At 38.5% G+C, this 14,304-nt stretch overlaps 1 long non-coding RNA gene and 1 other non-coding gene across 2 annotated transcripts; one reads left to right on the top strand and one right to left on the bottom strand.

The window, feature by feature from the left end:
- Positions 1 to 471: 471 nt before the first annotated feature.
- Trnav-cac lies at positions 472 to 544 on the top strand. The gene has a single exon. It is a non-coding gene; the product is annotated as a tRNA-Val (tRNA).
- A 6,042-nt stretch (positions 545 to 6,586) lies between these two features.
- Positions 6,587 to 10,626, bottom strand: LOC121738168. The gene is made up of 3 exons (XR_006037255.1): positions 10,548 to 10,626; positions 9,167 to 9,170; positions 6,587 to 6,596 (listed from the first exon to the last, which is right to left on the bottom strand). It is a non-coding gene; the product is annotated as an uncharacterized LOC121738168 (long non-coding RNA).
- Between the last annotated feature and the right edge of the window lie 3,678 nt (positions 10,627 to 14,304).

The following is a 14,304-nucleotide window of genomic DNA, read 5'->3' as shown; positions in this document are numbered from 1 at the left end:
TGTCGACGGACATGTCACAGAAGTGATAATGACATATTAGGACCGACTAGACATATTTTTGAACGATTTTATTTAACTTTAATTTAATGTTGAGTTGGACGGCATTATCGTTCTACGATAAAGTCCTTTCTTGTCTAGATAAAAAAAAATGTTGAATTTGACATAAAATATACCATCGAAGAAATCTCATAGGCAGTTGACAAACCAACTTAATTTGGTCGAATTATGTCCATTCGTGATATTATGTTGGCACTTGGCTGGTTTGACTAAACGCGACCAAATTACGCAAGTCCAATGAACTTCTGTTATAGTACTTACCTACATACAGCTTATATCTAAATTATGATTAAACTTCAATCATTAATTAAATTTAAGTAATTATTAAAATGTTACTAAATGTTATGACTCCTTATCTCCAGTCAATTTCACTTATTGCACATACCAATCAATAATTTCGCTACTTATTTTCAAGTTTCCGTAGTGTAGTGGTTATCACGTGTGCTTCACACGCACAAGGCCCCCGGTTCGATCCCGGGCGGAAACAGTGAACAACTTTTTTTGTTTTTTTTTTTCACAACTTTGTTATTTTTCTTTTTCCTTTAAGATTTTCTTTATAACAAATGGTGTTTTTTTTTTCATTTTGAATTAAATAAATCTTTCAATTGAAAAAAAAAATACTTTGAATTTTATTGTAATTCTAAAGGAGTTTTAAGCGTTTCTTGATAAAATTATGTATATTGTGGTGTATCAAGCTACTAATTAAAGTGAATTGATGAAAATGAAATAGTTCTAGAGAAGCTTCGCGAACCCCTAGAGCAGTGGTAGGCAACAGGTGGACCTCGGTCTTTTTGCGTACCGCGAAAGGTCTAATCTCGGACCGCGAAATATTGTAATGTATTAAAACATAGCTGATGAGGACCTTTTTAGATTATAATAATATTTTTAAGCTACATAGGACAAGTGATTTTTCTGGACCTCGTTAAAATTTTCTTAGTTTAAATTTAGTTTGTTATTATTTTAAGTAATATTCCGCGAAAACAACTTCCACCTTTAAGTAAATGAGTGAGTGTACGCATAGGCATGCGTACAGCACCTCCCTCCTACCACACTGCCTATGTGTACACTCGCATGCAAGAACTTGCAAACACCACCACCACACAAGCAATAATGTTGGCAAATCCGTGCAAGGCCCCTCACCACCATGCAGGTTGAAAACCTCGACGCGCGTTTCGCCCCAACACCGGAGCATCCTCAGGATGTGGACTCTACGAACAACGTCCGTTAAGTTAAGTGACAGTGTGGGAGGAGGGAGGTGCTGTACGCATGCCTATGCGTACACTCACTCATTTACTTAAAGGTGGAAGTTGTTATCGCGGAATATTGCTAAAAATAATAACAAACTAAATTTAAACTATGGATTTCCGCAAAGTAACGCCTGATTCCATTAACTATTGATAAATTAAAAAGTTAACATTCGAGAGCTTAAGTGATGTGCGATGTCGTTGCAATCGATATCGATACTCGATAGTTATCGATACGTAATAAATTATTAAAAAATACTGCCGCGGTGAAGCTATTGCAAAAATAAAACAATCTAGTCGCACGCACACAAACACAGTGCCAAAGTCTGCCGAACTGAAACGACGTTAGACGATGCAGTGTTAGGCTTATTTTCGTTACGGAATTTCTTGATTCGGTCGCCGCGCTCGAAGCCGGCGATAAAAGCTATGCTATAGGTTAACAATTTTCTTAGTGTCTAAACATACTAGGCCGAAGTTACGCGGCGGATATTCCGCATGATTATGTCCGCAATGTCAAACGCATACAAAATACGGACGGAACGCAATGAAATAGTGTGTCATCAGTAATTTAAAATACATTGCGGGTGTAATCATGCGGAATTTACGCCGCGTAACTTCGGTCTAGTGTGTTTAGATCATAAAGTTAATATACCTAGCAGAATAAAGAAACAAAGGAATGAGCAAGAGAGATGTCACTATCAGTAACACTGCGTGGTAAAAAGAGACGTGTGATACATGAGAGCAGCACTCTCTTTTTTTGACGTCCAGTCGGCACGTGCCGCACGTTGACAATTCAATCTCATAGAAATCATGTTCAATCATGCTTGTGTAAGTGTATACGTACACATAGTTTTACACACAGATGAAACCAATTTCGTTTACGTTTGACAGCTCGAGATTGTTGCTCTATTCCGCTAGGTATATTAACTTCATGGTTTAGACACTACAGGACCCCACCTAAAATTACTTGCCGAGCCCTGCCTGCCCTAGGTCGCAACCCACAGCTCAGAATAGATAATAGTTATACAAGTACCCACAGGTTGAAAAGCTCTGCATTATATTTACCAAATTATATGGGAAAATCTGAGGATCATGCCATTACGAAAACTTATGTTCCCGATTTCACATTAAACAAATTTCCGTATAACTCACTTCGTAATTTGTATTCTCCGCAAAGAAACCGCACAATTTGCCGATGTGCCCGCAGGATGTGACGTCACGGCGAAAAAAGAGGGCAAGCGTGAGTCGGACTCGCGCTTGATAAGTTCCGTATAGTCAGGGAGCCCTAGCACATTTTTTTTTTATTACTATCAAGCTAGTGTTTAGGGAGTAGCTTCCTACGAATAATAAAAACTAGTAGCTTCATTTTGATAAGACGAACAACATTTTTATCTGCGATCAACATTTAAATGAATTTCTATATATAACAGAAATAGAAAGGATTTCATACTTTGATTTGATGGTCCTAAAATATGGATTGTTCTATTTGTAGGACAATGTTACTCTTAAATTAAGTATATAACTATTAACCTATCAATATACAAAAATCAGCTTGTTAGGGTTCCGTTTTAGGGTTCAGTAGTCAACCAAGTTTTGTTGCAAAAAAAAAAATGTTCAGGGCCCCCGTACTACTCTTAAAGACCAAAAATAAGCAAAGAATTGTGTAAGTAAAGTGTTTTGTGTACAGCTCCAATAAAATTTTATTTAATTTAATAACGCTAATTAATTATTTGAGTACAATAATTGTATAATGAATGTCTCAAGTGCTTATAATATGTTGCCATTATTATATCAAGAAAAAAATAGAAAAAAATCACGTTTGATGTATGGGAAAATTTCCCATTTTTATTTTTCATAATCTGTGGATGTTTAAACTCTCTAGCTATCGCGTTTCTTGATATACAGCCTGGAGACAGACGGACAGTCTCAATAATAGGGTCCCGCTTTTCCCCTTGGGCACGGAACCCTAAAATCACACACGTTTTGGCGGGAAACCGACGACTTCCGGTTCCGCTTGATAATTTACAACACAATGGCGGAATATTTTTATTGGGTTTGCGAATTTATGCCATTCGATGTAATAATAGAATAACAGATAGCAAAATGTCGCATTTTTACTAATAAAATATTATGTCGTCTTCGTTTGCCAGGATAATCAAAAGCATCCTATGTCATTAAGAGGTAACAGACGGACAGACACACTTTCGCATTTATAATATTAATTTGGATATCGATTAACGGCCGTTCCCAATATTTGATCTATCTCTGGTTTATCCCTACTAGAGATAGAAATAGCTCACAATAGACATAAAATATATGCTCTAATGTCTAATGTGAGCTATTCCTATCTCTAGTAGGGCAAAACCAGAGATAGATCAAATATTGGGAACGGCTGTTAGTTAGCATATGATAGTTATACATAGTATTCATGTCTATCTGTCTTAAGACTTCGATGGGGCGTATAGGTAGATAGGTTCGATGAGGTTCCGTTTAATTTGCTTTTATAAGTTCAAGGTTTCTTTTTAGGGTTCCGTACTCTAAGGGTAAAAATGAGACCCTATTACTAAGACTTCGTTGTCTGTCTGTCTGTCTAGTGTCTAGACTGTATCTCAAGAACCGCTATAGCTAGACTTCTACGTCCCAGCGTCATGTGTTTGGCAATTCAAAAGTTTAAAAAGTTACACTTTCAGCGCTGCTATTTTCACAGTAAACTCTATACAGGGGACTCATACACACCCTAAAGTATTATCACTTAGTTTTGTTACACCCTGTATAACGGAACCCTTCGCACGCGAGACCGACTCGCGCTTGCCCGAGCCTCAAACTAGTAACCCGATCTCATTTCAACAACATTCATGAATGAATATTCACACGGCGACGACCGCGAACGTAACCCCTCCCCCCGCGCGTAAGTCCCGCACCCCGCGCCGCGTCCGGTCGAGGATGGTGCATGAGAGAGAGAACCAAGAAAAGTTGTTTTTGGAGTTTTATGGCGAGGGTTTTGAAGATAAGTGAGTTATAGTGTGGACAGATTGATGTATGTTATTTAAACTTCATTTTTAACGGTTTAAAAGTTACGTAGTTTTGAAGATCTCTCGTACATTCATGAATGATTCACACGGCGTTGACCGGCCCGCGCCGCGTCCGGTCGAGGATGGTGTTAGAGTGATGGAACCAGGGTTTGTTGTTTTTGGAGTTTTACAGCGTAGATTTTGATGTATAGTAAAAGAAACATCGCAGAAATCGTACATTATTTGTGTAACAAGGACTATCTTACGTATTTTTCCGTCTCTCAAAGTATATCTTCATACCACCTGGGTCACTATGCACCACTCAGAAGATTGTGTATTACAATGCTATATCCGACTATCCCGACATCTGTATATTCTCTGATAAGCTTAGTTATTTTAAGAGAAATCTTAAACACTATTTTAATAAATATCCCACGGTCAAGTAAAGTTGAAACTACTATAATTATAATATAATTTACTACTTAGTGTACTGTCACAGTTATATTTTAATTTTTGTGATACTAGTATTAGTTTTATTTCAGCGTATTATTTGTTTAAAAAACAAGATATCTTTTTTGTTACACACATATTTTTATGATTATCATTTATCACCATAATATTCACTATATCTCATCTCGTCTAATTTTTGTCGCATACCAACGCACGCGGTACTTCACATGTCATTAGAACTCATTTTATCTGTAAACAAATTTCATGTAAGTACAAAAAATGTCACATACTCGTATGCTGTTCTGTTGGTGAGTCTATAAAAATAAATAAATAAATACCAAGTTTAATGCAAATCATTTCACCCGTTTACGCGTAAAGTTGTTACTAACAAACAGACAGACACATCTACGAATTGATAATTAATTAATAAAAAAAACCGGCCAAGTGCGAGTCGGACTCGCGCACCGAGGGTTCCGTACAAACCTGCAAGGTTTACAAAGTTCGTTCATTACGACAATCGAGTCATAACTATGGTATTTTTATTGCAAAATGAAATTCATAACATTACAATGGGGAAAGATGGAGGAGCATAAATTTAAGACAAAGATCTCTTTATCGTTTTAGTAATCCTTTATTTTATATTAACACATATCATTTATCTATAATATAACTGAAACACTTATACTAGCCTTGCAGCAGACTATCGGCGGCGGCGGCGGTCGGTCGCGACTTGCGGTATCAATGGTTGTACTTTTGCGTTTTGCGTTTTTGCGTTGACTTAGATTTTTTTTTTTTTCACGGGTTAAAGGCAATTAGATCTAAGTATTTGATATGAATTTCAACTTGATAGCTCTACGCGTTCATGAGGAAAAAAGTAATTAGTTTATATTTATTAAAAAAATATATATTTTGTAATGTAACTAAAAATTTAAGGTTTTCGGAATTTTTCCTTTATGTGTGCTATAAAACGTTGCTTCATGCCAAATTTCAAGATTCTAGGTCGACTGGAAGTACCCTTTAGGTTTTGATTCCCTTGCGAGTACTTGCGAGTTTCAAAATATGCAGCTTAAATTGCTGTTTCTTTTGATTGCGTTGACATAGAAGTTTGATTTTGTTACAGCTTAAAGGTATTATAGACCTGAGTATTTGGTATGAATTTCAATTTAATACCTCTACGCGTTTATGAGGAAATGGGTAGTAAGTTTAAAATTATTAAAAAAAAATATATTATGTGATGTAACTAAAAATTTATGGTTTTCGTAATTTTTCCTTTATCTATGCTATAAGACGTTGCTTCGTACCAAATTTCAAGATTCTGAGTTCACGGGAAGCACCCTGTAGGTTTTGATTCCCTTGCAAGTGTCGAAAATTTGCGGCATAAACGGCTGTATCTTTTGATTGCGTTGGCTTAGAAGTTTGATTTTTTCACAGCTTCAAGGGACAGTAGACCTGAGTAATTGATATAAATTTCAGCTTCATACCTCCACGCGTTCCTGAGAAAAAGGGTCTTGACAGACGGACGGACGGACAGACGGACAACAAAGTGATCCTATAAGGGTTCCGTTTTTTCCTTTTGAGGTACGGAACCCTAAAAATAAGTAAAAAATATTATAATATTATATCTTTTTATCATGAATACACTTTTTGAAAGTCTGATGATTGTAGATGCCTACTCGTAACACTGATTCGGAAAATAGCCCGGCGAGAAGAACCGGCGTAAGAAACTTGCAAATGGGACGCGCAAAATTGGGATGAACCTTTAATTAGTACCTAACTAAAGGTTCATCCCAATTTTTTGATAACGTTCAAATTACTGTTATTTTACGCCGATTTTCTGTAGACCTTGGTCGTTTCTAACCGAGATCAATACAAACGAACGATATATTTCACATAAGCCAAACTATGCCACATATTTAACTTTAATCTACATAATGTAGACGGGTGTCCCTTAAACTTTGCGTTTCCGCCTAAGTTTCCGGAAATAATGTCATGTCACTCCGAAGTTTGATTTATCTGATAACATGTCATACACAGGTAGGCATTTGTGGCGCAGTGGTTTAGATTTGGGAAGGTTGTGGATTCGATTCCGGCGTTGGAAAAAGTTTAATTAGTACAATGTTGATCACCTGACTGTGTGACAAGATGATCCATGCGTCGGATGGGCATTTAAAAACGCGCCTGATCTCTTACTAGTGTTAGTCATTCGTTCCACTGGGCTATGAGAGTAACGGATGAGATCTGCTATTGAGTACGTGCACACTTGGGCACTATAAAATCGGTCATGCGTCCTTCTTTTCTCTATAATATATATATTTGGTTTTAGGCTGTCTGTTAAGCACTGTAGGGTTCCTATGCGAACGAATTTCAGCACAGAAGAGTTGTGGGCAATATCTAGCTAAATATAAATCCAAGATGGCGTCCGGCTTACAGCCATGCCACACGACGCGGCGCCGCAACGGAGGCAATCTCGCCGGACTACAGGCCGGCTGAGTGCGGTGCCACAACGTTTTGCAGTGCCGTAGCAGCGACGGACTCGAGCTCCAGCACTGCCAGTGTTACCAATTTAGCATATTTTATGCTAAATTTGACAACTGATTCTCCCCGCCTCGTCTTGATTCCGGTACGCGCTACATATATTATGTAGGAAACCGGTGCGGCATCGGTCAGGCGCCGCACCGCATCGTGTGGCATGGTACTTAGTCGCATCGCATAACGCCGTCCGCGTCACAACAACCGGTCGCGGCGACAGGTCGATAGCCGCCGGCGCAGGTGTAATCGATCAACTATCTGTAGGATGGGATATGATATAGATGGCCCGCCAGATGTTGTTTTGTCATATAGTTAGCCTTAGCCTAACGCCTCCGTGGTCCAGTGGTTCATAGATCGGCTCTTGACTCGGAGGTCGTGGGTTCGGTTCCCGCGTTGGAAACGTATTATTTCCAAGTTTGGTTAGGATAGTGCAGGCTGATCACCTGATTGTCTGACAAGTAAGATGATCCATCGGATGGGTCAGACGCCAGTCGTGTCGGTCTGCCGTCCCACTGGGTTATGAGAGTAAAGGAATAGAGAGTGCTCTTGTGTACTGCGCACACACTTGGGCACTATAAAATTATTCCTGCGTAGCTGGCCTGGTTTCAATGAAACCGGCCACCGTTACCGAAACCGGTGTAGTATATTTTAGTAGATATTGCTAGCAATATCTACTAAAATATAAATCCAAGAAGGCGGCTTGGTCGCATCGGACGGTGGGACCTGATATAGATGGCCCACCGTTTTGTCATATAGCTAGCCGTTGCCTGCAATAAACGCGAGTTGCTAGCAATATCTACTTAAATATAAATCCAAGATGGCGGCTTGGTCGCATAGGACGGTGGGACCTGATATAGATGGCCCGCCAGATGTTGTTTTGTCATATAGCTAGCCGTTGCCTGCAATAATCGCGAGTTGCTAGCAATATCTAATAAAATATAAATCCAAGATGGCGGCTCGGTTGCATCGGATATCGGATAAAATTTTGTACATTTTTCCCCAACAAAAACTATCTAAGATGTCCTTTCCCATACCAAATTTTAGCTATATCAGTTGAGCGGTTTAACCGTGAAGTGGTAACAGACAGACAGACACAATAATTAGTAGTATGGATGTAAGTAGTTTTTTTTTATGAAATAAGGGGGCAAACGAGCAAACGGGTCACCTGATGGAAAGCAACTTCCGTCGCCCATGGACACTCGCAGTATCAGAAGAGCTGCAGGTGCGTTGCCGGCCTTTTAAGAGGGAATAGGGTGATAGGGGAGCTTAGGGAAGGGAAAGGAATAGGGGAGGGGAGGGGAGGGTAGGGAAGGGAATTGGGTAGGGGATTGGGCCTCCGGTAAACTCACTCAATCGGCGAAACACAGCGCAAGTACTGTTTCACACCGGTTTCCTGTGAGAAAGTGGTATTTCTCCGGTCGAGCCGGCCCATTCGTGCCGAAGCATGGCTCTCCCAATAGTTGAATAATAACATACCAAAGAATGTTATCAGTTTTAAAATAACTTCTAAAACGCTCAAATATAATATAATCACATCATTAACATAACCTCAAACTGTACCACTGTAAACCGCCTATAACTAGTTCGAGCCGGCTAAAACCGGTTATAATTTATACTAATAACCGGATTACTGCAGTTCCCGGAGGACTAGTTTAATTGTGTAAGGATATACTGTGTCTATATTAATTGATAAACACTAATTATTGATAATGTTACTGCAGTAAGGATAGGTACTGAGTTACTGACAACATAAAGTAGACGATAAAGTCATAAATTATTATATTTCATTTTATACGTGGGAGAGCCATGCTTCGGCACGAATGGGCCGGCTCGACCGGATAAATACCACGTTCTCACAGAAAACCGGCGTGAAACAGCGCTTGCGCTGTGTCTCGCCGAGTGAGTGAGTTTACCGGAGGCCCAATCCCCTAACCCCTACCCTATTCCTTTCCCTACCCTCAACTATTCCCTTCCCTTCCCTTTCCTACCCTCCTCAATTAACCTATTCCCTCTTAAAAGTCCGGCAACGCACTTGCAGCTCTTCTGATGCTGCGAGTGTCCATGGGTGACGGAAGTTGCTTTCCATCAGGTGACCCAAACGGCTCCCTTATTTCATAAAAAAAAAAAAAAAATTATAAAACTTTAGCGTCAACTATATAACGGGACTTAAAAGTTAAAGTATCTGGATAACAAACAGCAAAATCGGTTCAGCGGTTTGGATGTGAAGAGGTAATAGACAGACAGACATTCGCGTTTATAATATGAGTATACATACGAAATTGTGTCTATTTGCCTGTCAGTTACCCCCTAACTCATTCACGAGTGAAAAAATCGAATTCGAAGTACAAGAATCGGACCCCCGCCCAAGTCGACAATTAATGAACAATATAAACACTTAATGACAAACAACTCATTACAGTCCGGTCACGGAGACACTTTTCCGGAAATCTTTTCGGAATACGGACATTTGTCCGTAAACAAATTCTGTTTAATTAAATCTTGTTTCTAAACGACTATGGTGAACTCGTTTATCGCGCGGGAACCGTACGTTTTTCCGGGATAAAAAGTATATTTTGCCCTTTCCCGGGACTTAAATTATCTCCATGCCAACTTTCAGCAAAATCTGTTCAGCGGTTCGGACGTGAAGAGGTAACAGACAGACAGATTCGATCGCAATTGTAATATTAGTATGGATTCGGCGGTCTATGGTCGCTGGCCGGTTTCATTGAAACCAGGCTACGTTCCAAGTCACAATGGAATAGTAATGCCGAAGTGTGTGCGCAGTACACTCTCTTTAAATCTACGGACTTTGACATAAATTGTAATTTTATTTGTACTTTTGTCGGTCGCGGTCGCTACCCGCGATCAGAAAGTCAACTTTAGCGACTCGTCGACTGGCTAATCATAGCCGAATATCTATATTCTACACGTTTGTTTTCACCTGTTTGGCCATCATTGGCCAACGTGAAATGGAGACATAAAACAGATACTTTAAACATTAATTTGTAATCTAAATTCTTTATTTTATGACATACAAATCGTTAAATCTTTACTGACCGACTCATACATAAATAAATAATTAATTTATTGTATGCCATTCAGACGGACAGACCGACAGGAAGTTTATCCATGTTCCATACTAATAATATTATTAAGCGTCGGCTTGCATTTGAAACGTCCGTCCGGAATTCTTTCCGTATGGAGAAAAACAAACGTGTGCGTTAGTTAGGGCCGGAACACATAACCGCGTTGCAACGCGCGGCGTCGCGAAAAACAGCGTTTTGGTAGGGTAACCAGTTCCACGTGATTTTTTATTGTGAATGGACGTGCTCTGGTATGGATATGGAAACTTGAAAGAAATTGCTTATTTGTAAAAGACATTACTCGGTTTTAAATTTACGACACAGAAAGTACTGGATACATCCATTTAATAAGGCTATGAATCCCATGCCGAGTATTTTTCTCGAAAATACAAAGCATTAAAGATAAACGAAAAATTTTTTTCGCCCACTTTAGACTCATCCCTTGAAGAGCTATTTTCCCCATTTTAACGTTGTTCGTGGCGGCCGAAAAGGAAGATCTTCCGACCGAGCGAGATAGCATGCTCGGTCAGGCCGAAGCCCACTGACGTCAATTCAGACGTATATATCTTGCCGTTCTCCGAAACTTCGATAGCGCGATGCAGGAATGTTAGGCGGATTGTGGGTACCGCCACACCATCAATCCCCTAGTTGATGGGGATTGTGTCTGCAATACTCACGATGCTAGTAATATCAAAGTAGTACTAATTATAAATGTGAAAGTGTGTCTACCTGTCTATCTGTCTGTCTGTTACCACTTCACGCCCAAACCACTGAATCAATTTTGCTGAAATTTGGTATGGATATACTTTGAGTCCCGGGAAAGGACATAGGATACTTTTTATCCCGGGAAATGTACGGTGCTCACGCGATAAACGATTTTTGGCGCAACGGAGTTGCGGGCGTCATCTAGTCAAAGTATATTATAATACTGGAAAATCCCAGAAACAAACCGAATCATTGTCAAAAAGACGTGTGATGTAATAACGCTGGAATTTGCGGCGCGGCGCTGCAACGCGGTTATGTGTTTGGGCCCTTAATGTATTTTCTACTGTGGCCGTAGACAAAGTCCCTTTCGTTTCAAACGATGACGAAATTCGTTATGAAAATGTATGGGATGTCATTTGGCGATGACTTATGTCAAACCGCATACATTCTTACATTGATGTACTATAGACTGGAAAGAGCCTTATATGGGTGTATAAGCATCAAAAGCGTGTAATGTTATGTCCTACTTACTAGGACATAACAAAGGAGTCGGTCGGCATATTTCATGTAATAAAAGTGTTAATAAAGGTTTTTAGTGAACATTTAATGCTAGATATTGTTGTATTTTGTGGTTCCGCTAAATAATAAACCATAAGAATGGTCAAAGAATGCCTCAAACACGTGGATTTAACATTAAATACGTAAATTTTGAACGACGGTTTTTGGGCTTTTCAATCGGTACTTTTGTAAGCTAAAAAGATAATTTATAAGTTTATTAATCCCTTATTCGTGCTATATAAGGCATTAGTGCTAAAAATGTCAAATCAATTAATAATGTGGCTATAAAAATTGCATAGCTTTTTACGTGTGTTTACGGATTCTCATCACTTGAACTATAGTTAATCGATGTCATGAACTAATTGACTTTCTTTCCTGTAACATAATGTGCTTCGAAATAATCGACAAATAGAAATATTCAAGAAAATAAACGCACACTACTTGTATGAAAATAAGCACAAAATGGCCACGCGATGACAGGCTAAGACTACATCTATACTATAATACTTTATCTATGCATTCTGATAACGAATTTCGTCATCGTTTTTAACGAAAGATACTTTGTCGAGGTCTGATTCCATAATCCATGCATTCGGATTTCCGAATGCGGAAAATGAATTCGGAAATCGCTGTTCACAGCACAACACAAACACAATCAAAAACCGTTTCACGTTTGACCTATATCTAATAAGAAATAATACAAAACTAATTTTCGAAATTTCCGGATTCTATGTTATAACTTATAATATATTTAGTACCAAAATACGCATTAATTAATTATTATTGTATGACAAACGCATTTAGAACTGTTGATGTAATCTATGTGATAATTTCAACATACAAATGTACAGAGGAAATACAATAATTATTTGATACTCTAAAAGATGTAGCCTGCAACTCCGTCGCGTCAAAACTCCTTTATCGCGCGGGAACCGTACATTTTTTCGGAATAAAAAGTATCCTATGTCCTTTCTCGGGATTCAAAGTATCTCTATTATACCACAGGTTAGGTATACCAAGATTCAGCGCTTTGGACTTTGGGCGTGACGAGGTAACAGGCGGACGGACAGACAGACAGACATATACTTTCGCATTTATAATACTGTATAAGATATATTACTAACTTTTGCCCGAGGATTCGCTCGCGTTAAGAAGTATTATTTTTAATTTTCTTTTTACTTTTATTTTATTAACTAGCTGTTGCCCGCGACTTCGTCCGCGTAAGCATAGTAGATCACAACTCAAGTATTATTAATTATTGTACAAAAATATTCGATATACAGAATTGACTTTCCTACGATTTTATAATATTTATATATATAGATGTTCCGCGCGGCTTCGCTTCCGTATTTTAGGAATTTCACGCAACCGTACATTTTGCAGCAAAAAATAGCCTATGTCCCTTCACGTGGTCTATTCTTCATGTTTGCCAAATAACATAAAAATTGCTCCAGTAGTTCATAAGATAATAATAATTGCCCCCGTTTTTTCCATATTTTCATCAATTTTTTGCTCTTATTAGTCTCAGCGTGGCAAACTATAGCTTATAGCCTACCTCAATAAATGGGCTATCTAACATTGAAAGAATTTTTCAAATCGAATAAGTAGTTCCTGAGATAAGCGCGTTCAAATAAGCCCTTTCATATAATTTCCCCCGTTTTTTCCACATTTTCCTCTATTTATTCGCTCCAATTAATCTAAGCGTGATAAAATATAGCCTTTAGCCTACCTTGATGAATGGGCTATCTAACATTGAAAATTTTTTTCAAATCGGATAAGTAGTTCCTGAGATAAGCGCCTTCAAATATGCCCTTTCATTAATTTCCCCCGTTTTGTCCATATTTTCCTCTATTTCTTCGCTACTATTAGTCTTAGCGTGATAAAATATAACTTATAACCTTTCTCGATCAATGGGCTATTTAACACTGAAAGAATTTTTCAAATCGGACCAGTAGTTACTGAGATTAGCGCGTTCAAATAAGCCCTTTTAAATAATTTTCCCGCGTTTTTTCCACATTTTCCTCTATTTCTTAGCTTCTATTATACTTAGCGTGATAAAATATAGCCTATAGCCTTCCTCGATAAATGGGCTATCCAACAGTAAAAGAATTATTCAAATCGGACCAGTAGTTCTTGAGATTAGCGCGTTCAAACAAACAAACAAACAAAAAAACTCTTCCCAATTATAATATTAGTATAGATTTAAAAAAATGGTTTAAAATTGGCAAAGTTTCATACAAACTTTCATCCCTTATTTTATCCCCTTGGGGGTAGAAGTAATCAAAATCCTTTCTGAGCGGATGCCTACGTCAAAACATCTACCTGCATGCCAAATTTCAGCCCGATCCGTCCAGTGGTTTGGGCTGTGCGTTGATAGATCACTATGTCAGTCATTCAGTCATTCAGTCAGTCAGTCAGTCACCTTTGAGTTATTATAATATATATTTAGATTATAGATTCCAAATTGCAATACGAGTCCTGGGACGTGGCCCACGTCACGTAGGATAGTTTTCATTGAGGACCATGATATCTGCTTACGCTAAAAGCACTAAACTGATTTTGGATGGAAACACTGAATCCATAGATAGAGCCTTTATCACAAAAAAATGGTGTAGCACTCGGGCACTGCCGTGGTAAAGCTTTACATAGCATTTTTTGTCAACTTGA

Source organism: Aricia agestis, chromosome 22 (genome assembly GCF_905147365.1).
Source record: "Aricia agestis chromosome 22, ilAriAges1.1, whole genome shotgun sequence".
NCBI lineage: Eukaryota > Metazoa > Arthropoda > Insecta > Lepidoptera > Lycaenidae > Aricia > Aricia agestis.
This window is presented reverse-complemented; position numbering and strand designations above follow the sequence as displayed.